The following is a 25285-nucleotide window of genomic DNA, read 5'->3' as shown; positions in this document are numbered from 1 at the left end:
GAAGGAAGGCCTCTAGTTGACGTCAGTAACCTCATCGGTGGAGGAAGCCAAAAGTGGAGTAGGTCAAGACTGACCGAACCACTCTAAATCTCTGGTTTGCGTTTATTTTGAGCACTTTATCATTACTGCAAACCTCCTACATAGCTACTGCTCTCTGCGCTTTTACGAACGAGTTCTGTGCAGTTTACGTTCACGTCTTAATTCCATTTACAAACTGCAAACTGCTCTCTGCGCTTTTACGAACGAATTCTGTGCAGTTTACGTTTACGTCTTGATTCTGCAAAACTGTCTTCTGCGCTTTTATGAGTTTCTAAAGTTCAGATCCCTTTGAAACTGCGTCTAGACATAAAATTGCGTTTAGACGTAAAACTGCTCAAACTGTGTAAAGACGTTTTAGACGTAAACTGAGTTTAGACGTAAATCTGCGTTTAGACGTAAAACTGCGTTTAGACGTAAATCTACGTTTGGACGTAAAACTGCGTTTAGACGTAAATCTGAGTTTAGACGTAAATCTGCGTTTAGACGTAAAACTGCGTTTAGACGTAAATCTGAGTTTAGACGTAAATCTGCGTTTAGACGTAAAACTGCGTTTAGACGTAAATATGCGTTTAGACGTAAAACTGCGTTTAGACGTAAATCTGCATTTAGATGTAAACTGCGCTTAGACGTAATCTGCGCTTAGACGCAAACTGTGTTTAGACACAAACTGCGCTTAGACGCAATCTGCGCTTAGATGCAAACTGCACTTAGATACAAACTGAGAATTAGCTTTTGCATCATAATAGTTTTTATTGAACGAACGCAGCTTTTGGTTTTAATCGCTGTAAGATTTCCGCTGCACTAATTCACCCCCCCCCCTCTTAGTGCTCTCGATCCTAACAATTGGTATCAGAGCGGGGTATTTCTCATTTCGGATTTACACCCGAGAGAAATGGCTCTTCAAGAGGGCTTTTCGGTCTTTCGTCCACCGTTCTTTAACGGATTGGACTACACTTACTAGAAAACTCGAATGAGAGTTTTCTTGATTTCTCTAAATCTGGATTTATGGAATATCGTTGAAAACAGTTTTCAACTTCCCTCTAAACCGATGAACGAATGGTCGGATTTAGAGAAGAAGTATTTTTCTTTAAACGCAAAGGCTATGAATGCCTTATTTTGCGCTTTGGACAAAAATGAGTTCAATCGGGTTTCTTTGTGCGAAACGGCTTTCGATATTTGGCGTGCTCTTGAAATCACGCACGAGGGAACTAGTAGAGTCAAAGACTCGAAAGTTAATATTTTACTGCATGATTTCGAGCTTTTTCATATGAAACCAAGCGAAACCGTTGTTGACATGTACACCCGTTTTACGGATGTCGTCAATGGTTTAAAATCACTTGGTAAAAGCTTTTCGGATTTTGAACTCGTTAACAAAGTTTTGCGCTCACTTTCTAAAACTTGGGATTCAAAAGTAACTGCTATTCAAGAATCGAAAAACTTGAACCAATTTCCACTTGAAGAACTAATTGGTTCATTGATCACATATGAAATGACGTGCAATGAACGTGAAGAACTTGAGAACCACCTTCCAAAGAACAGGAAGGATTTGGGACATAGAACATTTGAAGACCACTCGAGCATAAGCTCAAGTGATGGTGAACTTCAACTACAAATGAAACAAAAATTAAAAAGTAAAAAGAACGGAACTACTTGCTTTGAACGCAAGAAGAAGAACAAAAACTGGGATGAATCGAGCTCCTCCGAAGACGAGGAGAAAATCAATAAAGGCGAGGTGGCAAACTACGCCTCTACGCCTTTCGACGCTAAGGTAATCAAAATGCCTTTAATTTACTTCGAAATTACATGATGTTCTTCATGATGCATTTTTCTTTTTCTTTAAATTTTCTTGAAAATTATATTTTTAATAATTTAATAATGTAAATGCAAAAATATGAAATGATATGGTTGCTATTACTGATAATGATATGGTTGCTATTACTGATAATGATATGGTTGCTATTACTGATGATAATATGGTTGCTATCACTGATGCTATGATTAGGCCGTACTTGCATCACCAAGAAATATATGATTGCTATCATTGCTATATGCCCTGTATCAAGATATCAAACAAAATCTTGTTTCACAGTTTTACGCATTGATATCTTACCATATGATGAAATGCTACAATTGATGAACACTTGAAATGTAATCCTCTATCTTATTGATTTTTCAATAAATCTATGCTTGTCATACATGAATTTATTGAATGTAATTTTGAGGATGATTTCAGATTTGACAAATGCTTGATTCGTATTTACGACATAAGATACACTTTAAATATGAATCATGCATCAATCATGTTAAATGCTTTTCCCATCTTATCGAGATTAATGATTTCATGATATTGTGTGAATCTCGAAATTGATTTTGATGAAATAGTAATAACGTTATTCATGTTATGAATCTTAAAAATGATAATATGCTTCATGTGATAATATGAATACACGAAACACTTATGATATGATTTTTATACAATTCCGTGTATTCATAAAATATTTATCTCCTCATCCAATAACTTTTCTTGATATTCCTTATGAGATGAAATGAAATAATGCATGAAATACAAATGAGGAGTTATTGATCATGCATGGTAGGATATAATTTGACAAAATTGATACCATCATGATATGAAACATTTATGATTTACAATTATGCATGCAATACTTGTGCTTTCTAATTATGATGTGATGTATTGCATATGATGTAAATCATGATGAGTGCTAAGTTACACATTTTGAGAAGAAATTGCTATATTGAAACATTAATGTAATTATGAATGATGATATGATATTATGCATGTAATACTTCAACTTATGATAATGCAATGATAAAATATTCATGATGAAAAATTGTCTTGACATTCATAACTTGATTATTCATCCTTTGTCATGATTTTGAAATCGTTGTAAAAGAAAAAAAGAACTACAAAACTGTATTCTTCCTTTCTTTTTGACAATGACAAAGGGGGAGATAGCTAGCTTGCACAAGTCAAGAAGATGCAAAAACTTGATTGCTAACTTGCTTATTTCAAGAAGCAAAAATTGTCTTCTTGAAAATCACTATCTTGAATATCTCAAGAAGCAAGACTTGCAACCTGCACATTACAATAGGAAGCAATAATCATGAGCCTACACAAGAAAGTTATCTTGCATTTGCTTTCGAAGTTTTTGCTAGCTTGTATATTGCGAAACTTGTATATTGTAAAAATTGCTAGCTTGTAGTCTAAAGAGAAGCGAAAAGTTGCTATCTCAAAAGAAGCATATATGCTATCTTGCCTATCTCAAGAGGCAAAAATGCTAACTTGCACATCTAGCAAAACTTGACAAATTTGCATATTTCAAGAAGCAAGAGTTGCCTTCTTGAACATCTCTAATTTGCTAGCTTGCATGATATAGAACTTGCTATCTTGAACATCTCTAATTTTCATACCAAGTGCTATCTTGTATACTGTAAAACTTGCATATCTAAAACTTGATAGCTTGAATGTTCTAAGCATGATGTAACATTTGCTAAATTTTTTGGCTTCAAAACTGCATGATGATAAAACTTGATATTATGTTTTTCATGCAATGAGTTGAACCAATATCACAAACACTTGATTGTGATACTTCTCCTTTTTGTTGATGACAAAGGGGGAGAAGTATGTTGATGACATGACATGTGATGCATAAGTTTATGCATATGTTCATGTTGACGTGTTGCAAGTATTCATGATGAATATTGCAATGACTTGAATTCAGTTTGAATTCAAGGTTCTATCAATATGGCATATTGATAGGGGGAGTTTGTTTAAACTCTGGGAGTTAAGGTTAACTCCGATTATGATGACATGTTGCTTAGATTTTTGAATCTAAGAGTTTCTATCAATAAGGTATATTGATAGGGTGAGTTTGTTTAAACTTCGGGAGTTAAGTTTAACTCCGTCATCAAGTAGTTGTCATCATCAAAAAGGGGGAGATTGTTGAATCTCGTATTTTGATGATGAAACTCCTTGATATATGTTTATGATTTAATCTGCGTTTTAAGTGATGCAGGGTGCTTCGATCAGGATGAGACAATTAAAGCAGGAAAATCATGTTGTGCCGAAGGAACATGTCAGAAGATTGGACGTCGGGCCGGTGGATCGGTCGACGTATTGATAGAAGGCTTCGGGCCGTGGACTCGGGCATCGGGCCAAGAAGAGCGGGTATTGTGCCAAGGATATCGGAGTTGCAGAGTCAACTGGCCGATTGGACAATAGGCTGCAGGAAAGGACGATGCGCCGAAGAATCGGACGAAGCGTCGAGGGACCAATGACATGCCGGACAACTTGGTTAATTGCTTAGGATTAATTGTCTCGATCGAAGTTTTGTTTTAATTGTGCAGGATTAACTACGATGAAAGATAGACAAGCAGCAGGAGTTGCGCCGGAGTCAAGTTCATGATCACGTTGGGAGTTCGAGAGTTCGACGGAAGTTCGGACGGTCGTCGGAGGTTCTGCGAGAACAGATCCGAGAAGTCCAGAAGCTTGCCAAGCGAAGCTCGTCGGAACTTGCCAAGTGGATCGTCGCAAAGTCCAGGAGTTTGCCGGAAGTCCGCGGGAGCATCACCGAGGGTTCATCGGATGATCGACGGAAGTTCGCCGGAAACTCGCCGGAAGGAGCGATTGACGCACCGAAGCAAAGCTGCAGAAGTTGTCTTAGATTTAATCGTAGTTAGCACGTTGATTAAGTTGGAAAATGGGAGGTGATCCCATTGGCTTAATCTTGGGGCAATTGGGCCCCTGAAAGACTGAAATTGGGCCGAATGGAATGAACCATTCGGACCCTGATTGCACCAGGAGGTGCAACCGCCCAGGCCAGGAGGTGGCACCGCCTGGGCTAGGCCTTCCAGCGAGACTGGGCGGTGCAACCTCCCCAGCAGAGAGGTGGCACCGCCTGAGCTCAGTCTTCGAGCTAGACTGGGCGGTGCAACCTCCCTGACAGAGAGGTGGCACCGCCTGAGCTCAGTCTTCGAGCAAGACTGGGCGGTGCAACCTCCCTGGCAGAGAGGTGGCACCGCCTGAGCTCGGTCTTCGAGCTCTGCCAGGCGGTGCAACCTCTCCAGTCAAGAGGTGCAACCGTCTGATCCTAGAATTCCGGGATTTGATTGTTTTGAGCTCCAAATTTGAATTGGGTTGGGGCCTATAAATTCCCCACCCATTCAGCACTGAAAAGAAAAAGAACTTACCTGAAATCTTGATCTTTTCAGTGGTTCTTAGAGCTCAAAACTGCTAGTTTTCCTCCTCCTTCTGTTCTTCAAGTTTGAGTTGTAAAGAGAGGAGAGAAAACATCTGTAAGGGTTGTCTCCTAAGCCCGTCAAAAGGAGTGAATCTGTAAGAGGGTAGTTGGCCTTCGCCTATTGAAGGAAGGCCTCTAGTTGACGTCGGTAACCTCATCGGTGGAGGAAGCCAAAAGTGGAGTAGGTCAAGACTGACCGAACCACTCTAAATCTCTGGTTTGCGTTTATTTTGAGCACTTTATCATTACTGCAAACCTCCTACATAGCTACTGCTCTCTGCGCTTTTACGAACGAGTTCTGTGCAGTTTACGTTCACGTCTTAATTCCATTTACAAACTGCAAACTGCTCTCTGCGCTTTTACGAACGAATTCTGTGTAGTTTACGTTTACGTCTTGATTCCATCTACAAACTGCAAACTATCTCTCTGCGCTTTTACGAATGAGTTCTGTGCAGTTTACGTTTACGCCTTGATTCTGCAAAACTGTCTTCTGCGCTTTTATGAGTTTCTAAAGTTCAGATCCCTTTGAAACTGCGTCTAGACGTAAAATTGCGTTTAGACGTAAAACTGCTCAAACTGTGTAAAGACGCTTTAGACGTAAACTGAGTTTAGACGTAAATCTGCGTTTAGACATAAAATTGCGTTTAGACGTAAATCTGCGTTTAGACGTAAAACTGCGTTTAGACGTAAATCTGAGTTTAGACGTAAATCTGCGTTTAGACGTAAAACTACGTTTAGACGTAAATCTGAGTTTAGACGTAAATCTGCGTTTAGACGTAAAACTGCGTTTAGACGTAAATATGCGTTTAGATGTAAAACTGCATTTAGACGTAAATCTGCGTTTAGATGTAAACTGCGCTTAGACGCAATCTGCGCTTAGACGCAAACTGTGTTTAGACACAAACTGCGCTTAGACGCAATCTGCGCTTAGACGCAAACTGCACTTAGATACAAACTGAGAATTAGCTTTTGCATCATAATAGTTTTTATTGAACGAATGCAGCTTTTGGTTTTAATCGCTGTAAGATTTCCGCTGCACTAATTCACCCCCCCCCCTCTTAGTGCTCTCGATCCTAACACCACCCTCGTGGGCACTTCTACCCACGGGTGCAGCGCCTACAGGCGTTGTTGCCCCTATCGGCTTCTTTGCCCATAGGCGCAACGCTCGTAGGCGGGCACTACAACCACCTGCAAGTGGTGCTACCCCCGTGAGCAGGCATCGCAGCATTCGTAGGCGTCGCCCATGCGGTTGCCTTCTAGGGGCACGCAGGCTGCCAGCCGCAGGCATTCGGTTGCAGGCCGTCGGCCACTTGCATGCAGGTGGCTAGGCCTCGGCCAAGGCTGCAATCAGCCATTGGCCAACCTGCGAGGGTATCAATAGTTGCTGCCCTCTTTCATATTTTGTGTCAAAAATTTTGACATCAAAAGTTTTTCTAAAATACAACACACGTAGTTTAAAACCGATCTTTCGCAAGAACTACCTAGCTCTGATACAACTGTAGGAAAATCTAGGGGCGACATCATATGTGCACCGGAAGAATAGAAAACAAAATTCTCATATTTCCCAAAAAGGTGTTCGTCATCGTGCAAAGATTGGTGCGCAAAATCCACAAAATCGAAAACTACATATATGAAAGGTTGTGTTTTGCTTGGAGAGATCGTATAACACTAAATCACTATAGATTTGTAGGAGAGGATGAAGGAGGTCAAGCATCCTTCTCTCTCGCACTGATCCACACAGTAAAGCTACGATGATGCTCCTCTAATCGCTGCCCAAAACTTCACACTTACTATTTGAAGAGGAGAAGGGGTGAGGAGAATATAAGGTGGCAACCAAAAACCTCTAGCCTATGAGCCTTTGGTTCCCTCCTATTTATAGAGGTCCCTTGTCAACTTAACCCTAATGGATCCTATCCTATTGGGTATTAGATCTTCATCCAAATACCCAGGCCTCTTGGATTAGTGGATCTCTATCCAATAATCTCTCATTGGCTCTTGTTGGATCTCATCCATAGGATCCAATAATTCAGGGGCTTATTAGATATCCAATAAGATAGGGGCTCTGACGGATATCTCATATTCGAACCTCTACTTATCATAATACCTACAATATATATGTGACTCTCTAGGTCTAATATCAAGTAGGCCGTTAGTCATACCTGTCAGAACTCTTTTTAGCTTAGTGAATTATTATCTCCATAAAAATTCATTCGACTCATTAACTACGGACGTATTAGGCCACTATGCCACAGTCCACAGACGATACAAGGGAATCCAATCCATTAGACCTATCTATCCTTAGTTACTATGTATCTATAGTCTCTCATCTATCTAATATCCTAGAGACTGTATACCAGGTATGGTATTGTCAAGCCCATACAATTTTTACTCGAGTCTCGCCCTAATCGGATTCTCCTAGAGAACTCTTTGTCTCTCAATCCGAATGACCTTGGCCAAGGATTTGTCTGAGCAAGAACATGTGGGATATTCCGCTCACGACACCGAGAGTAGATGATCCTCTATCAACACTCAATAGTCCTCTAAAGGTTGGCTGCCACTCTCAATGACCGACGGTGCTAGATCTGAAACTTTCTGGCCTATAAGTCTAGTATCAAAGAATGAAGTACTCAAATAGGACATTCTTGGTGTCTCAAGTCTAAGGGCTAGATACACCACTAGGATAATAGAATCGCTATATAACAATAAGGCATCATCAACCATCAAGCATTCCATGAGCAAATTAATCAATAAACTTATTCTCTAATGAGCATATGCATTGTAGCCCTAATGTCCCCACACGAGCAGCCATGAGACTAGTTGCCTCTATCATATGGATATGTATATAGCACACCAGTCTGTTTGGTTATCTCGATGTCCCTCTCGAGTAACCTATATTAGGAAAAGAGTTGGCACTAAAGGGAGGGTGAATTAGTACAATAGTAAAAATTATATCGGTTTCAAAAACCTTCGTACGATAAAATTTGATTTTGACGAAAATCATTTCGGAAAGATCTTTAAATTGAAAGCATATGGAAGTGTAGTTGATGTAAAGCAAGGAAGACAGTTTCTAGTTAAGATAAATAGCAAAACAAAAATGTAAACCGATTTATAGTGGTTTGGTCAACATGACCGACATCCACTCCTCCGATTCCTCTTCTATCGAGGCCACCGGCATCCACTATCGATCTTCCTTTAATAAGCTAAGATCAACCTCCTTCTTACACCCCTCTTCTCCTTTTATCGGGTTTACGAGACAACTCTTACAAGCAGTCACTCCTCGCTTAAACTATTCTTACACTTAAACTAGAAGAGGAGGATTCTCACAAGAGATTATAATAGTATTTTTCCCTCTTTAAATTCTATGTGCTTGTATGTCTTAACCAGGGATAAGAGGGGTATTTATAGGCCTCAAGTTTATTCAAACTTGGAACCTAGAAACATCTCATCACGGGTTTCTTAGGTTCGGGCAGTACCACTGCCTATGTTGGGCGGTACCACTGCTAGTGTCAGTCTGACACTGACATTGCACTGGGCGGTACCACCGCCTAGTCTAGCGGTACCACCTCCTAGCACTAGGCCATTGGGTGGTACCACCGCCTAGACAAGCGGTACCACCGCTTGACACAATCTCAAAGATTGTGCCACGACGGTGCCACTTCTTAGGTCACTATTTGGGCCTTTCATTGGGCCAAACACAATCCTTATATGGGCCCAACTAGCCCCTAATTAGGTTAGCCCAAATCTAATCCCAATTATGTGCTAACTATGAATTCTAAGACATTTCGTAAGCTAAACAATTCCGTAAGTCTAGTTTCTTCCGGCGAGCTTCCAACGAACTTCCGACGATCTCTCGGTAATATTCCAGCAGACTCCTAGAAAGCTCTTGGATTTCACAACAATCTTCTTGGTGAGTTCCGATAAGCTTCTCTGGCAAGCTCCGAGACTTTTCGGCTGGTTCCTGCAGAACTTCCGACGAACGTCCGAACTTTTGACAAACTCTCGAACTCCCAATGAAATCGCGTTCTTGACTCTGGGACTTCATTTTTCTTTATGGCTTGCTATCATAGTTAATCCCGTATATGTAAAAATACACTTCGATCTAGACAATTATTACTAAGCTTGAATCATATTATCCAGCATGTCATTGGTCCATCGACGTTTCGTCCGATTTTTCGACGCATCGTCCTCCCTTGCGGCCTATTGCCAAATCGGCCAATTGACTCTGCAACACCGATATCCTTAGTACAATATCCACTCTTCTTAGCCCGATTCCCGAATCAATGGTCTGAAACCTTCTATCGATACGTTATCCAATCCTCCGGTTAGACGTACAATCTTCTAACATATTCCACCAGCCCAACATGATTCTTCCTGCTTTAATTGTCTCAGCCTGATCGAAGCATCCTGCGTCACTCAAAATGTAGATCAATTCATAAACACTTATCAATTGGTTTCATCATCAAAATTCGAGATTCAACAATCTTTCCTTTTTTGATGATGATAACCAATTGATGATAGAGTTTAAACAAACTCCCCCTATCAATATTCTATATTGATAGAGACTCTTGGATTCAAAAATCCAAGTAACATATTATCATAAACTTATACATAACATCATACTTCTCCCCTTTTGTCATCAACAAAAAGGAGAAGTGCAACTAGCAAGTGTTTTTAGACATCCAAGTTCAAATCATTATATAATAAATCTCAAGTCTTATCATCATTGCAAGCAAGCAAAAATTTTGAGTTTTACATCATGTAAGCTAGCAATATTTAAGATATTCAAGAAGGCAACTTTTGCTTCTTGAAATATGCAAGTTAGCAATCTTTGCTTCTCTTTTGAGATGAGCAAGCTAACATATCATCTTCTTGACTTATGCAAGCTAACAAGTTTGCCTCTTTTCATGATGTGCATACTAGAAATTCTTTCTCCCCTTTTGTCATTGGCAAAAAGAGAGGAATAACAAAACAATGGTGCAATTCATCAATTTTCAAATTATGACAAAAATAAAGTATCATTCTTATTTCAATATGTCATAATTGAGATAAACCTTGAATTTAAATTTAATTCAAGTCAATGCAATTTTAATCATGATTCTCATACATGATATGCAATACATCAAATACATCATCATAATAAAATCATAAGTATTGCACGCATCCATATCATCATATGAAGAATACCAAGAAAAACTTGGTGATGAGATATACTTCATGAATACAAGGAATTTTACATAATAAAATCCAAGTCATAAACCTTAAAAGATGTCAAGTAGCATATCATGGTTTATTAGAATAAGTCTTCTTTTTGTTGAATAGCAAAAAGAATAGTAGGAGAACAAGATCTCAATTCATGCATATCAATTGATATAATTCACTTTGACAAATCTTATTTTTAGCAAATAACAAAGGGAAACATGGGAGTTCAAAAACAAGATCTTGATTCATAGAAAAATTTCAAGTATCAATATCAAGAATTCAAGATCATGATATAGATGAAGACATTCTTATAGCAAAAAGATGTCATGAGAGAACACATAAATGATCTCGATTCATTTATAATATCTCTCAATTCATTATGAATCATAAAAATTATAATTATGAAAAATCATGATTCATCTAGAAAATCTCCTCTTTAGAAAATACCAAGTAGAATCATAGGAGAATGATTAAAAAAAAATCATGATTCATAATAAATCTTAATTTGTAAATATCAAGGAATCGAGATCATGATTTGGACAAAAAAAAAATATTCAAATTTAAATCATCAAATCATGAAAATCACTTTCATAGTTCAAGAGATTTAAAACAATATAAATATATATTTCAATCACTTATTCAAAACTTGATAAGATAGAGATGTTTCATTTTAAGTTGTTAGTTTCATACAAGTATGCCTTTGTCTCTTTATGCCAAATCAGAACATGCATCAATCGTTTAGCATCGAAAAATAAATTTCATCATAAAAACCATCAAGATCAATAAGTCATAAATTATCCAAAAATTATCATTTCTTCAAATCATCATGCATAGATTCATATTAAGCATGATATCAAATCTCTTAACATTTTCATTAAGATATAAAGTATGGTTTCAATCAAAATCGGAAATCATCAAGATACACATTATTTCTTCTTGAAAAAATATACATAGGATTATCTTTAGATTTAAATCTAATATTTTATTCATAAAACATATAATTTTCATGATCATTATTAGAAGGATAAGCATGATTCCTAAAATTTTTATTTTAGCATTATTCATTACATTATTAAACATGCAATTTTCCAGAAAAATAATTTTTCTAAGCTAACTTAAAAATAACTCATGCAAAGCATCATGTTATTTTGAGATAAACTAAGGGGGTTTCATTTGAGAATTTTATCTCATTGTCGAAAACCGTTAAGGCGTAGTTTGTCACCTCGCCTTTGTTGGATTGTCCTTCATCTTCGGATGAGCTTGTTTCGTCCAAGATTGCTTCCTTCTTCTTGTGTTCATAGCAAGTAATTGTGTTCTTTTTGTTAGGATCAAGAGCACTAAGAGGGGGGGATGAATTAGTGCAGCAGAAATATTTCTACGATTAAAACTGCGTTCGTACGATAAAAGCGATTTCGGTGTGAAAGCCGATTCTAAGATTACTTTAACTTAAGATCAAGTGAGATGATGTTAAAGTAAATCTATGAAGGCAGTTTGCAATTATGAAGGAAATCAGAATATAAGCGCAAACTGAAATACGACGTTCGTACGATAAAAGCGATTTCAGTATGAAAGCCGATTCGGTCAATCTTGACCTACTCCACTTTTGGCTTCCTCCACCGACGAGGTCACCGACGTCAACTAGAGGCCTTCCTTCAATAGGCAAAGGTCAACCACCCTTTTACAGTTTCACTCCTTTTGACGGGCTTAGGAGACAACCCTTACAAAATTTCCTTTCCTCTCTTAATAGATTAGAACTTGGAAGAAACGAGGAAGAAGAACTTTCAACTCATACAACACTTTTGAGCTCTAAAAATCATAAAGTAAAATCAGAATTTTGGTGATTTTTGGGTGCCCTTTCAGTGCTGAAAGGGTGGGGGATTTATAAGCCCCAACCTAGTTTGAATTTGGAGCTCAAAATTGTCAATTCCCAGAATTCTGAGATCTCACGGTTGCACCGCCTAGCAGAGCTCGTAGACTGAGCCTCTAGGCGGTACCACCTCCTGTCAGGGGCGGTTGCACCTCCTACTAGAGCTCGGAGACCGAGCCCAGGCGGTGCCACCTCTGTCAGGGGCGGTTGCACCTCTTGCCAGAGCTCGAAGACTGAGCTCAGGCGGTGCCACCGCCTGACTGAGGCGTTTGAACCGCCTAACTGAGGCGGTTGAACCGCCTGGCAGAAATCAGGGTCCGAATGGGTTGATCCATTCGGCCCAATTTGGGTTTTTCAAGGGCCCAATTGCCCCAAGATTAAGTTAATGGGATCACCTCCCATTCCAACTTAATCATTGTGCTAACTACGATATTTCCTAAGATATTTATTGCAACTTGCTCCGGTGCATCAATCGCTTCTTCCGGCGAGCTTCCGGCAAACTTCCGTCGATCATCTGATGAACCCTCGGTGATGCTCCTGCGGACTTCCGGCAAACTCCTGGACTTACAACGATCCACTTGGCAAGTTCCGACGAGCTTCTTTGGCAAGCTCATGGACTTCTCGGATTTGTTCTCGTAGAACCTCCGACGACTGTCTGAACTTCCGTCGAACTCTCGAACTCCCAACGTGATCATTGTCTTGACTCCGGTGCAACTCCTGCTACATATCTTATTTTCATCGTAGTTAATCCTACACACTTATCTCAACATATAGATTAGATAACAAATGACAATTGACTTCATCATCAAAATCCGAGATTCAACAATCTCCCCCTTTTTTATGATGACAATCAATTGATAATGGAGTTAACCTTAACTCCCCCTGTCTATATGTCATACTTGAGATAAGTCAATCTTGAATTCAAAACCATTGAATTCAAGAGACATATTGATAAGTTAAAATCATTTAAACTTATCAATACTCCCATCATGATTCCCATCATGATGTATCTCTCTGAAGATGATGTCAAGGCTTGACATTCATTTTCAAATTTTACATTACAAGTTTGAATGATGGTAATAGTAGCAATTCATCATATTGTAAGATATCAACATGTAAAACTACGAAGTAAGATTTTGATATCATTACATGATACAAACAAGGCATAATGCAAATTATAGCAATCATAGCATCAATTCATATATCTCTTGGTGATGCAAGCATGAAATTAATACTCATATATTTCTCCCCCTTTGTCATCAACAAAAAGCATTGTAATTGTGATACTAGGTGAACAATATAAGCGAATTTTGAGCATAAGTGTGATGCCTTTACTAGGTTCATGTCATTTTCAATAGTGAGTCAATTATGCAACCATGACATGGAGATATCAATTCTGTTTTTACCCCGCATCTCTACCATCTATTTATGAGTTTACTTTAAATGAAGTTAAAATTGATGAGAGATTAAATCTTGCTTCATTTTCACAAGGATCAAGATATGTATTAGAAATGACTCCTTGTTAGTAAAAACACTATCATTCATATAATCAGGAATCACTTTATTAAATCCATTTCTTTAAAGAATATTCTTCACATGGGTGTATGAGAGATGTATTTCATATGTCAACAATGATGAGAATTAAACTCGTTATGACATATGCTTTATTAAGTCTGGAAGAGGATAATGTATCGAGAAACTCCGATTTTTAAGAGAATCCGAAAATGAAATTAAGACTTTCATGCATTCGGACGAGACTGTGCTATTGATTTTCAAATATGATCATGAAGACAAAACATGCTTATCATCATGGAAATTTTTATATTCATATACATAATTTCTAACATGTAATTGTATAAAATCATCATAGCAATTAAGTGAAATTGATCAATCAATCAATAAAGTCCGAAAAATTATTTCAACAATTTTATGTATTCGGACACATCAACATTCATAATTCTCTTCTTATGAAATCAAATTGTTCTTCACTTAGAGGTTTTGTAAAAATATCAGCTAGTTGATGTTTAGTGTCAATGAACTCTATGATTACATCATGATTAGTAACATGATCTCGTATAAAGTGATGTATAATATCAATATGTTTTGTTCTTGAGTGTTGTATAGGATTCTTTGTTAAACATATTGCACTTGTGTTATCACATTTGGGAATATTTTTAAGATGAACTTTATAATCTTCTAAGGTGTTTTTCATCCATACAACTTGTGCAAAGCATGCACTTGCTGCAGTATATTCAGCTTCGGTTGTTGATAGTGCAACCGAATTTTGTTTCTTAGATGACTAGGAAACAAGGGCATGTCCTAAAAATTGACATGTTCCTAATGTGCTTTTTCTATCTAGTCTACAGCCTGCAAAGTCCGCATAAGCATAAGCAATTAACTCAAGATTCTCTGATTTTATGTACCAAAATCCTAGATTTATGGTACCATTAAGATATCTAAGTATTCTTTTAACTGCTTTGAGATGAGATATCTTAGGGTTTGATTGAAATCTAGCACAAAGTCCTACACTAAACATGATATCTGGTCTAGTTGCAGTGAGGTAAAGTAAACTTCCTATCATGCCCCTATAAGTTTTTTGAACGAAGCTTTCTCCACTTTCATCAATTTCTAACTTAGTGGAGGTACTCATAGGAGTGTTAATAGCTTTTGAGCTATTCATATTAAGCTTTTTTAGCAAATTCATAGCATATTTAGTTTGACTAATAAAGATGCCATTGCTTAGTTGTTTGATTTGTAAGCCTAAGAAGAATGTTAATTCTCCCATTAAACTCATTTCAAATTCAAGACTCATAGTTTTAGCAAAAGATTCACAAAGAGATTCATTCGTAGAACCAAAAATAATATCATCAACATAAATCTGAACAATGAGAAAATTATTTTCAAAATTCTTGATGAACAATGTAGTATCAACCTTGCCTTTTGTGAAATTATTTTCAATAAGAAAAGAACTAAGTCTCTCATACCAAGCCCTCGGAGCTTGTTTTAAACCATAGAGAGCTTTAGTTAATCTAAACACATGATTAGGGAGGCTATTATTTTCAAATCCAGGAGGTTGTTCAACATAGACTTCTTCGGAAATAAAGCCATTAAGAAAAGCGCTTTTAACATCCATTTGAAACAACTTAAAATTAATACTACTAGCGTAGGCAAGGAGCATCCTTTTGGCTTCTAATCGAGCCACATGAGTGAAGGTTTCTTCGTAATCGATACCTTCTTCTTGGTTGAAACCTTTGGCCACTAATCTAGCCTTGTTTCTAACCACGATACCATATTCATCTTGCTTCATTCTAAAAACCCATTTAGTACCAATAACTAAATGGTCATTTGGCATAAGAACAAGCTTCCACACCTCATTTCTCTCAAATTGATTTAATTCATCTTGAATTACGATAATCCATGAATCATCTTTCATGGCTTCGTCAACACATTTGGGTTCAATTTGGGAGAGAAAAGCGGCGTTGGAACAAAAATTTTTAAGAGAAGAACGTGTTTGAACCCCCTTTGATGTGTCTCCTAAGATTAGCTCCTTAGGATGAGCATCTACATACTTCCAATCCTTGGGTAAGGATGTTTCGGAAGTGGATGCATCCAAGTTGCTAGTTGGAGACGGGGTTTCATTTAAATTCAAGGAATCAAAATTAACATCATCATCAAAATCGTTTTTCCTGATTTCGGAAATCTCATTGAAAACAACATGAATGGATTCTTCAATAATTAAGGTTTTTTTATTGAAGATACGAAAAGCTTTAGAAATCGAAGAATAACCAAAAAAGATTCCTTCATCAGATTTAGCATTAAATTTTTCTAAGTTATCTTTTTCATTCAAGATAAAACACTTACACCCAAAGACTTTAAAATATGAAACATTGGGTTTTTTGTTGTTCCATAACTCATAGGGAGTTTTGGTGAGTAAGGGTCTTACGAGAACTCTATTCAAAATATAGCATGCAGTGTGTACGGCTTCGGCCCAAAAATATTTGGGTAGGCTATGTTCATTCAACATGGTTCTTGCCATTTCTTATAAATTTTGATTTTTTCTTTCTACTACTCCATTTTGTTGAGGATTTCTAGGAGTAGAGAAATTATGAATGTATCCATTGAGTTCATAAAATTCTTGAAAATCATGGTTTTGAAATTCACCACCGTGATCACTTCTAATTGATGAAATCATAGAACCTTTCTCATTTTGAACAAGTTTACAAAACTTGGTAAAATATCTAAAGCATTCATTTTTCTGTTTTAAGAAGTAAGTCAATGTGTATCTGCTATAGTCATCCACAATGACGAAGGCGTATTTGCTACCTCCTAGGCTTGATGTAGAGATTGGTCTGAACAAGTCCCTATGGATCAATTGTAAGGGCCTAGAGGTGCTTATTTGATTCTTAGATTTGAAACTACCCTTAATTTGTTTACCTAATTGGCAAGCATCACATACATTATCTTTGATGAACTTGATATGAGGAATTCCTCTTACAAGTTCTTTAGATGATATTTGAGTGATTAGTTTCATGCTAGCATGACCTAATCTTCTATGCCATAGCCAAACATCCTCATTCAAAACAGAAAAACACATTTCATTACACAAATCATTGATGTCAATAGTGTATACATTTTTTTTGATAAGTTCAATAGTGTATACGTTATTTTGTTTTAATGCAATCTTAGATGTGTTTTTGTATTGTTTTTCAATGATGCAAGCATTAGATTCGAATCTGACAATATATCCTTTATCACATAATTGACTAATGCTCAAGTGGTTATGTTTTAAACCATCAACTAACAAAACATCTTCAATAAAGAAGTTGGATTTGTTACCTATGGTTCCTTTGTCAATGATTTTACCCTTGTTGTTGTCTCCGAAGGTGACATAGCCTTCATCTATGCTAGTGAACTTAGAGAATTGAGATGGATCTCCGGTCATATGCCTTGAGCATCCACTATCAAGGTACTATCTCTTGCTCCTAGCTTGCGATGGTATAGGTTTCTACAAGAAAGGATGATCTTTAGGTACCCATTTGCTTTTGGGTGCCTCAAAAATAGATCTACATTTTTTATCATGTTGTATAGAATTTATAATGGTTCCTTTTGGAACCCATATTAATCTATTCGGACTAATTTTCTTGAATGGACAATAATGCGTTTTGTGTCCAAGTTTGCAACAAAAGTTGCATTTGCTTTGGTGTCGAACATGTAAGATGGTGCCTTTTATGAAGGTGGTTGGATTTTGGTAAGGACTTCTCACAAATCCGATTCCACTTCTTTTGGGAACGTGACCCCTGTTTGCAAGGATCATGTTCAAGGACTTGCTACCAACCTCGAATTTCTTCAAGGTGTCCTTAAGTAGCAAGTTTTCCTTTTGGAGAGTTTCTAGATCATGGCATTTTATGCATGAACCTAAACTATCATGATATTCAGTTTTTAACTTATCGAAATTACAAGTAAGACTATCATGCTCCATTTTTAGCAATTTGTATTTTCTACTAATAATCTTGCATTCATCAAATAAGTCATGGAAGGCATTTAATAATTCATCAAATGATAAATTTGCATCTATTAAATTCGTTACCTCCTCTTCGATGGTCATTAAGGCGTAATGAGCAACTTGCTCGGTGTTGGACTCTCTTCTTCGGACGCGCTCGAGTCATCCCACGTTGCTTTGAGCGCCTTCTTCTTTGATGTTCTCTTTTTGACTTGGGGACAATCACTTTTGTAGTGTCCCGACTTTTTGCATTCGTATCAAATAACTTGGTCCTTCTTGGGTTCAAGTTTATTTTTTGTGTCATTCTTAAACTTGTTTCTTTTAATAAATTTTTTAAATTTTCTTGTTAGAAGTGCCAAGTCATCGTCACAGTCCTCATCACTTGAGTTTTCTCTCAAGTGGTCTTCTGAAGTTCTAAGTGCCATATCCTTCCTGTTCTTTGGAAGGATGTCTTCTTGCTCTTCATGAGCTTTGCAAGTCATCTCGTAGGTCATTAATGACCCGATTAGTTCTTCAAGAGGGAAGTTGTTTAAATCTTTCGCCTCTTGAATAGCAGTGACTTTAAGATCCCAACTCTTAGGAAGGGATCTTAGAATCTTATTTACGAGCTCAAAATCCGAAAAACTTTTTCCGAGTCCTTTTAGACCGTTGACGACATCCGTGAAACGGGTAAACATGTCGCCAATAGTCTCACTCGGTTTCATCCGGAAAAGTTCGAAAGAATGTAACAAAAGATTGATTTTTGACTCTTTCACTCTACTTGTGCCTTCGTGAGTCACTTCGAGTATGTGCCAAATATCAAATGCGATTTCACAAACCGAAACACGGTTGAACTCGTTTTTATCAAGTGCACAAAATAAGGCATTCATAGCCTTTGCATTAAGAGCGAAAGCCTTCTTCTCCAATTCATTCCAATCGATCATTGGAAGAGAAGACTTCGAAAATCCATTTTCGACAAGATTCCAAAGTTCAAAATCCATAGAAATAAGAAAGATCCTCATTCGGGTCTTCCAATAGGTGTAGTCCGTCCCATTGAACATGGGAGGGCGTGTAATAGAATGGCCCTCTTGGTTTCCAGCGTATGCCATCTCTCTTGGGTTTTAATCCATTTGAGAGTTAACCCTACTCTGATACCAATTGTTAGGATCAAGAGCACTAAGAGGGGGGGGTGAATTAGTGCAGCGGAAATCTTTCTACGATTAAAACTGCGTTTGTACGATAAAAGCGATTTCGGTGTGAAAGCCGATTCTAAAATTACTTTAACTTAAGATCAAGCGAGATGACATTAAAGTAAATCTATGAAGGCAGTTTGCAGTTATGATGGAAATCAGAATATAAACGCAAACTGAAATACGACGTTTGTACGATAAAAGTGATTTCGGTATGAAAGCCGATTCGTAAACCACTTTAACTTGAGATGAAGCAAGATGCAGTTAAAGCAAAGATATAAAGGCAGTTTGCAGTTATGATGGAAATCAGAACGTAAGCGCAAACTGAAATATGATGTCGTACGATAAAACTGATTTGCGTCTAAACGCCGATTCGGAAAGCACTGAACTTTGAAACACGTTCGTAAAAGCACCGAAGGCAGTAAGCTATTGAGGAGGTTTGCAATAAAGATAAGATGCTCAAAGTAAATGCAAACCGAGATTTAGAGTGGTTCGGTCAGTCTTGCCATACTCCATTTTTGGCTTCCTCCACCGACGAGGTCACCGATGTCAACTAGAGGCCTTCCTTCAATAGGCGAAGGCCAACCACCCTTTTACAGTTTCACTCCTTTTGACGGGCTTAGGAGACAACTCTTACAGAATTTCCTTTCCTCTCTTAACAGATTATAACTTGGAAGAAAAGAGGAAGAAGAACATTCAACTCATACAACACTTTTGAGCTCTAAAAATCACAAAGTAAAATCAGAATTTCGGTGGTTTCTGGGTGCCCTTTTAGTGCTGAAAGGGTGGGGTATTTATAGGCCCCAACCCAGTTTGAATTTGGAGCTCAAAACTGTCAATTCCCGAAATTCCGGGATCTGGCGGTTGCACTGCCTGACTAGGGCGGTTGCACCGCCTAGCAGAGCTCGAAGACTGAGCCTCTGGGCGGTGCCCCCTCCTGTCAGGGGCGGTTGCACCTCCTGCCAGAGCTCGAAGACCGAGCTCAGGCGGTGCCACCGCCTGACTGAGGCGGTTGCACCACTCAACCAGAGCTCGGAGACCGAGCCCAGGCGGTGCCACCTCTGTCAGGGGCGGTTGCACCTCCTGCTAGAGCTCGAAGACTGAGCTCAAGCGGTGCCACCGCCTGACTGAGGCGGTTGAACCGCCTGGCAGAAATCAGGGTCCGAATGGGTTGATCCATTCGGCCCAATTTGGGTTTTTCAAGGGTCCAATTGCCCCAAGATTAAGTTAATGGGATCACCTCCCATTTCCAACTTAATCATTGTGCTAACTACGATATTTCCTAAGACATTTACTACAACTTGCTCCGATGCGTTAATCGCTTCTTCCGGCGAGCTTCCGGTGAACTTCCGTTGATCATCCGATGAACCCTCGGTGATGCTCCTGCGGACTTCCGGTAAACTCCTGGACTTGCGACAATCTAGTTGGCGAGTTCCGACGAGCTTCTTTGGCAAGCTCATGGACTTCTCGGATTTGTTCCCGCAGAACCTCCGACGACTGTCCGAACTTCCGTCGAACTCTCGAACTCCCAACATGATCATTGTCTTGACTCCGGTGCAACTCCTGCTGCATATCTTATTTTCATTGTAGTTAATCCTGCACACTTATCTCAACATATAGATTAGATAACAAATGACAATTGACTTCGTCATCAAAATTCGAGATTCAACACTTTTTAAGTTTTTTTTTGTTCTTCAATTTTTGTTTCATGAACTTTTTAAATTTCATAGTGAGGAGTTCAAGTTCACCATCACTTGAGCTTATGCTCGAGTGGTCTTCAATTATTCTAAGTCCGAAATCCTTCCTGTTCTTTGGAAGAATATTCTCAAGTTCGTTTTGTGCATTGTGCGCCATTTCGTATGACATTAATGAACCAAAAAGTTCTTCAAGTGAAAAATTATTAAGAGTTTTTGCCTCTTGTATTGCGATTACTTTCGGATCCCAGTTCTTATCAAGGGAACGTAAAATTTTGTTTACAAGTTCAAAGTCCAAAAAACTTTTACCAAGTGTTTTTAAACTATTGATGACATCCATAAAACGGGTGTACATGTCTCCAATGGTTTCGCTTGGTTTCATATGAAAAAGTTAATAATCAAGCATCAAAAGGTTGATTTTTGAATCTTTAACTTTGCTAGTGTCTTCATGTGTGATTTCAAGAGTATGTCAAATGTCAAAGCTGTTTCGTAAGTAGAAACCTGATTAAATTTTGTTTTATCTAAGGCACAAAATAGAGTATTCATAGCTCTAGCATTTAAAGAAAAAGTCCTCTTCTCTAAATCATTCCAATGGTTTATTGGAAGAGAAGACCTTCAAAAACCATATTCTACAATACTCCATAAATTTAAATCCTAAGAAAGTAAGAAAAATCTCATTCGAGTTTTCCAATATACGTAGTCCGTCCCATTGAACAAGGGAGGACGAACAAGAGAAAGCCTATTGAAAGCCGAAAAGAGTCCTTTCTCTTGGGTGTTAAACTACATGAGAAATAATGAGGCTCTGATACCAATTGTTAGGAAAAGAGTTGGCACTAAGAGGGGGGGGTGAATTAGTGCAGCGGTAAAAATTACGTCGGTTTGAAAAACCTTCGTATGATAAAATCTGATTTCGATGAAAATCATTTCGGAAAGATCGTTAAATTGAAAGCATCCGAAAGTGTAGTTGATGTAAAGCATGGAAGACAGTTTGCAATTAAGATAAATAGCAAAACAAAAATGTAAACCAATTTATAGTGGTTTGGTCGTCGTGACCTACATCCACTCCTCCGATTCCTCTTCCGTCGAGGCCACCGACATCAACTATCGATCTTCATTTAATAGGTGAAGATCAACCTCCTTCTTACACCCCTCTTTTCCTTTTACCGGGTTTAGAAGACAACCCTTGCAAGCACTCACCCCTCTCTCAAACTGTTCTTACACTTAGACTAGAAGAGGAGGATTCTCACAAGAGATTACAATAGCATTTTTCCCTCTTTAAATTCTCTCTACTTGTATGTCTCAACCAAGGATGAGAGAGATATTTATAGGCCTCAAGTTGATTCAAACTTGGAGCCTAAAACCATCTCATCTCGGGTTTTCTGGGTTCGGGCGGTACCACTGCCTGTGTTGGGCGGTACCACCGCCAGTGTTAGCTTGACACAGACACTACACTAGGCGGTACCACCACCCAGTCTAGCAGTACCATCGCCTGACATTAGGTCACTGGGCGGTACCACCGGCTAGCACCCTGCCAAGGGTGATACCACCGCCTAGAACCTTGCCAAGGGCGATACCATTGCCCAGACGAGCGGTACCACCGCCAGACATAGTCTCAAATACTGTGCCATGACGGTGCCACTTCTTGGGTCAATTTTTGGGCCTTTTATTTGGCCTAACATAGTCCTTCTTACATTGGGCCAAATCCAATCCTAATTATGTGCTAATTACGAATTCTAAGACATTTCCTAAGCTAAACAAATCCGTAAGTCTAGTTTCTTCCGGTGATCTTCCGGCGAACTTCCGACGATCTCTCGGCAATGTTCTAGCGAACTCCAAGCAAGCTCCTAGACTACACGATGATCTTCTTAGCGAGTTTCGACAAGTTTCTCTAGCAAGCTCCGAGACTTCTTGGCTGGTTCCTACAGAACTTCCGATGAACGTCCGGACTTTCGATGAACTCTCGAACTCCCAACCAAATCACGTTCTTGACTCTGGGACTTCATTTTCCTTTATGCTTTTCTATCATAGTTAATCCTACACATGTAAAAACACACTTCGATTTAGACAATTATTACTAAGCTTGAATTATATTGTCCGGCATGTTATTGGTCCATTGACGCTTCGTCCGATTCTTCGGCGCATCGTCCTCTCTTGCGGCCAATTGCCGAATCGACTAGTTGACTCCACAACTCCGATATCCTTAGCACAATATCAACTCTTCTTAGCCCGATGCCCGAATCCATGGCCCCGAAGCTTTCTGTCGAAACATCATCCGATCCTCTGGCTTGACATCCAATCTTCTAATATGTTCCACCGGCCTAACATGATTCTTCCTACTTTAATTGTCTCAGCCTGATCGAAGTATCCTGCATTACTCAAAACGTAGATCAATTCATAAACACTTATCAATTGGTTTTATCAACAAAATCCGAGATTCAACAACCTATGACTAGGATTATTTAAGGTCTATGTTTAAAGGTGAATCGGTCTCATTATCGTGATCTCATCATGATCCAATTCCCATTGCATAGATCCATGGACATCAAAATATATATATATATATATATATATATATATATATATATATGTCACAAGCTATATAAAATGATAAAATGCCAAAATATAATTAGTAAAAAGAATGCATTGTAGGGAAATCTAGGGGTGACATCACATGTATAGCATAAGAACAGAAAACGAAAATCCCCAAATTTCATAATGATGTGTTCGTTGTTGTGCGAAGTTTGGTGCGTAAAATTCGCAAAACCAAAAACTACATATATGAAAGATGATGTTTTACCTCGGGAGATCGTATATTCTTGAATCCCTACAGATATGTATGAGAGGATGAAGGTGGTCAAGCATTCTCCTCTCTAGCAATGATCCATACAATAACCGAGTTGTGACGACGCTACTCGAATCATTGCCCAAATCTCTACACCAGCTATATGAGGAGGAGAAGAGGGAGAGGAGAATAGGAAGTGGCAACCAAAAACCTTTAGCCTATGGGTGTTTAATTCTCTCCTATTTATAGAGGCTCCTTATCAACTTAACCTTAATGGATCCTATCCTATTGGGTATTGGATCTCCATCCAACTACCTAAGCCTCTTAGATTAGTGGATATCTATCCAATAATCTCTCATTGGTGTTTATTGGATCGCATCCTTAGGATCCGATAATTCAGGGGCTTATTGGATATCTAATAAGTATAGGCTCCTTTGGATATCTCATATTTGAACCTCTGCTTATCGCAACGCTTACCATATGTGTGTGACCCTCTAGACCCAATATTGAGCTGGCCGTGAGTCATACCTTTCAGAACTCCATTTGGCTCAGTGAATTATTATCTCTATAATAATTCACTCGACTCATCGACTACGAACGTACTAGGCCACTATGTCGCAATCCCTAGACGATACAAGGGAATCCAATCCTTTAGATCTATCTATCCTTAATAACCGTATATCTATAGTCCCTCATCTATCTAATATCCCAAATACCATATACCGAGTATGGAACTATCAAGCCCATATAATTTCTACTCGAGTCTCGCTCGAATCAGATTCTCCCGGAGAAATCTTTCTCTCTCTATCCGAATGACCTTGGCCAGGGATTTGTCTGAGCAAGAACACGTGGGATATTCCTCTCATAACACCGAGTGGATGATCCTCTATCAACACTCAATAGTTCTCGGAAGGTTGGCTGCCACTCTCGATGACCGACGGTGTTAGATCTGGAACTTTCAAGCCTATAAATCTAGTATAAAAGAATGGAGTACTCATACTGGACATTCTTGGTATCTCAAGTCTAAGGACCAGATACACCACTAGGATGACAAACTCACTATCTAACAATAATGCATCATCAACCATCCAACATTCCATAAACAGATCAATCAGTGAACTTATTCTCTAATGAGCACATGCATTGTAGCCCTAATGTCCCTATACGAGCAGCGATGAGATAAGTTGCTTCCATCATATGGATAGGTATACAGCACACTAGTATGTTTGGTTATCGCGATATCTCTCTCGAGTAACTTGTGACCAGGATTATTTAGGGTTTATATTTAAAGGTGAATCAGGCTCAATATCGTGATCTCATCACAATCCAATCCCCATTGCAGAGATCCATGGACATCATAATATATATATATATATATGCAACAAGCTATATAAAGTGATAAAATGTAAAAATATAATTAGTAAAAAGAATGCATTGTAGGGAAATCTAGGGGTGACATCACATGTATAGCATAAGAACAGAAAACGAAAATCCCCAAATTTCATAATGATGTGTTCGTTGTTGTGCGAAGTTTGGTGCGTAAAATTAGCAAAACCAAAAACTACATATATGAAAGATGATGTTTTACCTCGGGAGATCGTATATTCTTGAATCCCTACAGATATGTATGAGAGGATGAAGGTGGTCAAGCATTCGCCTCTCTAGCAATGATCCATACAATAACCGAGTTGTGACGACGCTACTCGAATCATTGCCCAAATCTCCACACCAGCTATATGAGGAGGAGAAGAGGGAGAGGAGAATAGAAGTGGCA

Source organism: Musa acuminata, chromosome BXJ3-11 (genome assembly GCF_036884655.1).
Source record: "Musa acuminata AAA Group cultivar baxijiao chromosome BXJ3-11, Cavendish_Baxijiao_AAA, whole genome shotgun sequence".
Lineage (NCBI taxonomy): Eukaryota > Viridiplantae > Streptophyta > Magnoliopsida > Zingiberales > Musaceae > Musa > Musa acuminata.
This window is presented reverse-complemented; position numbering follows the sequence as displayed.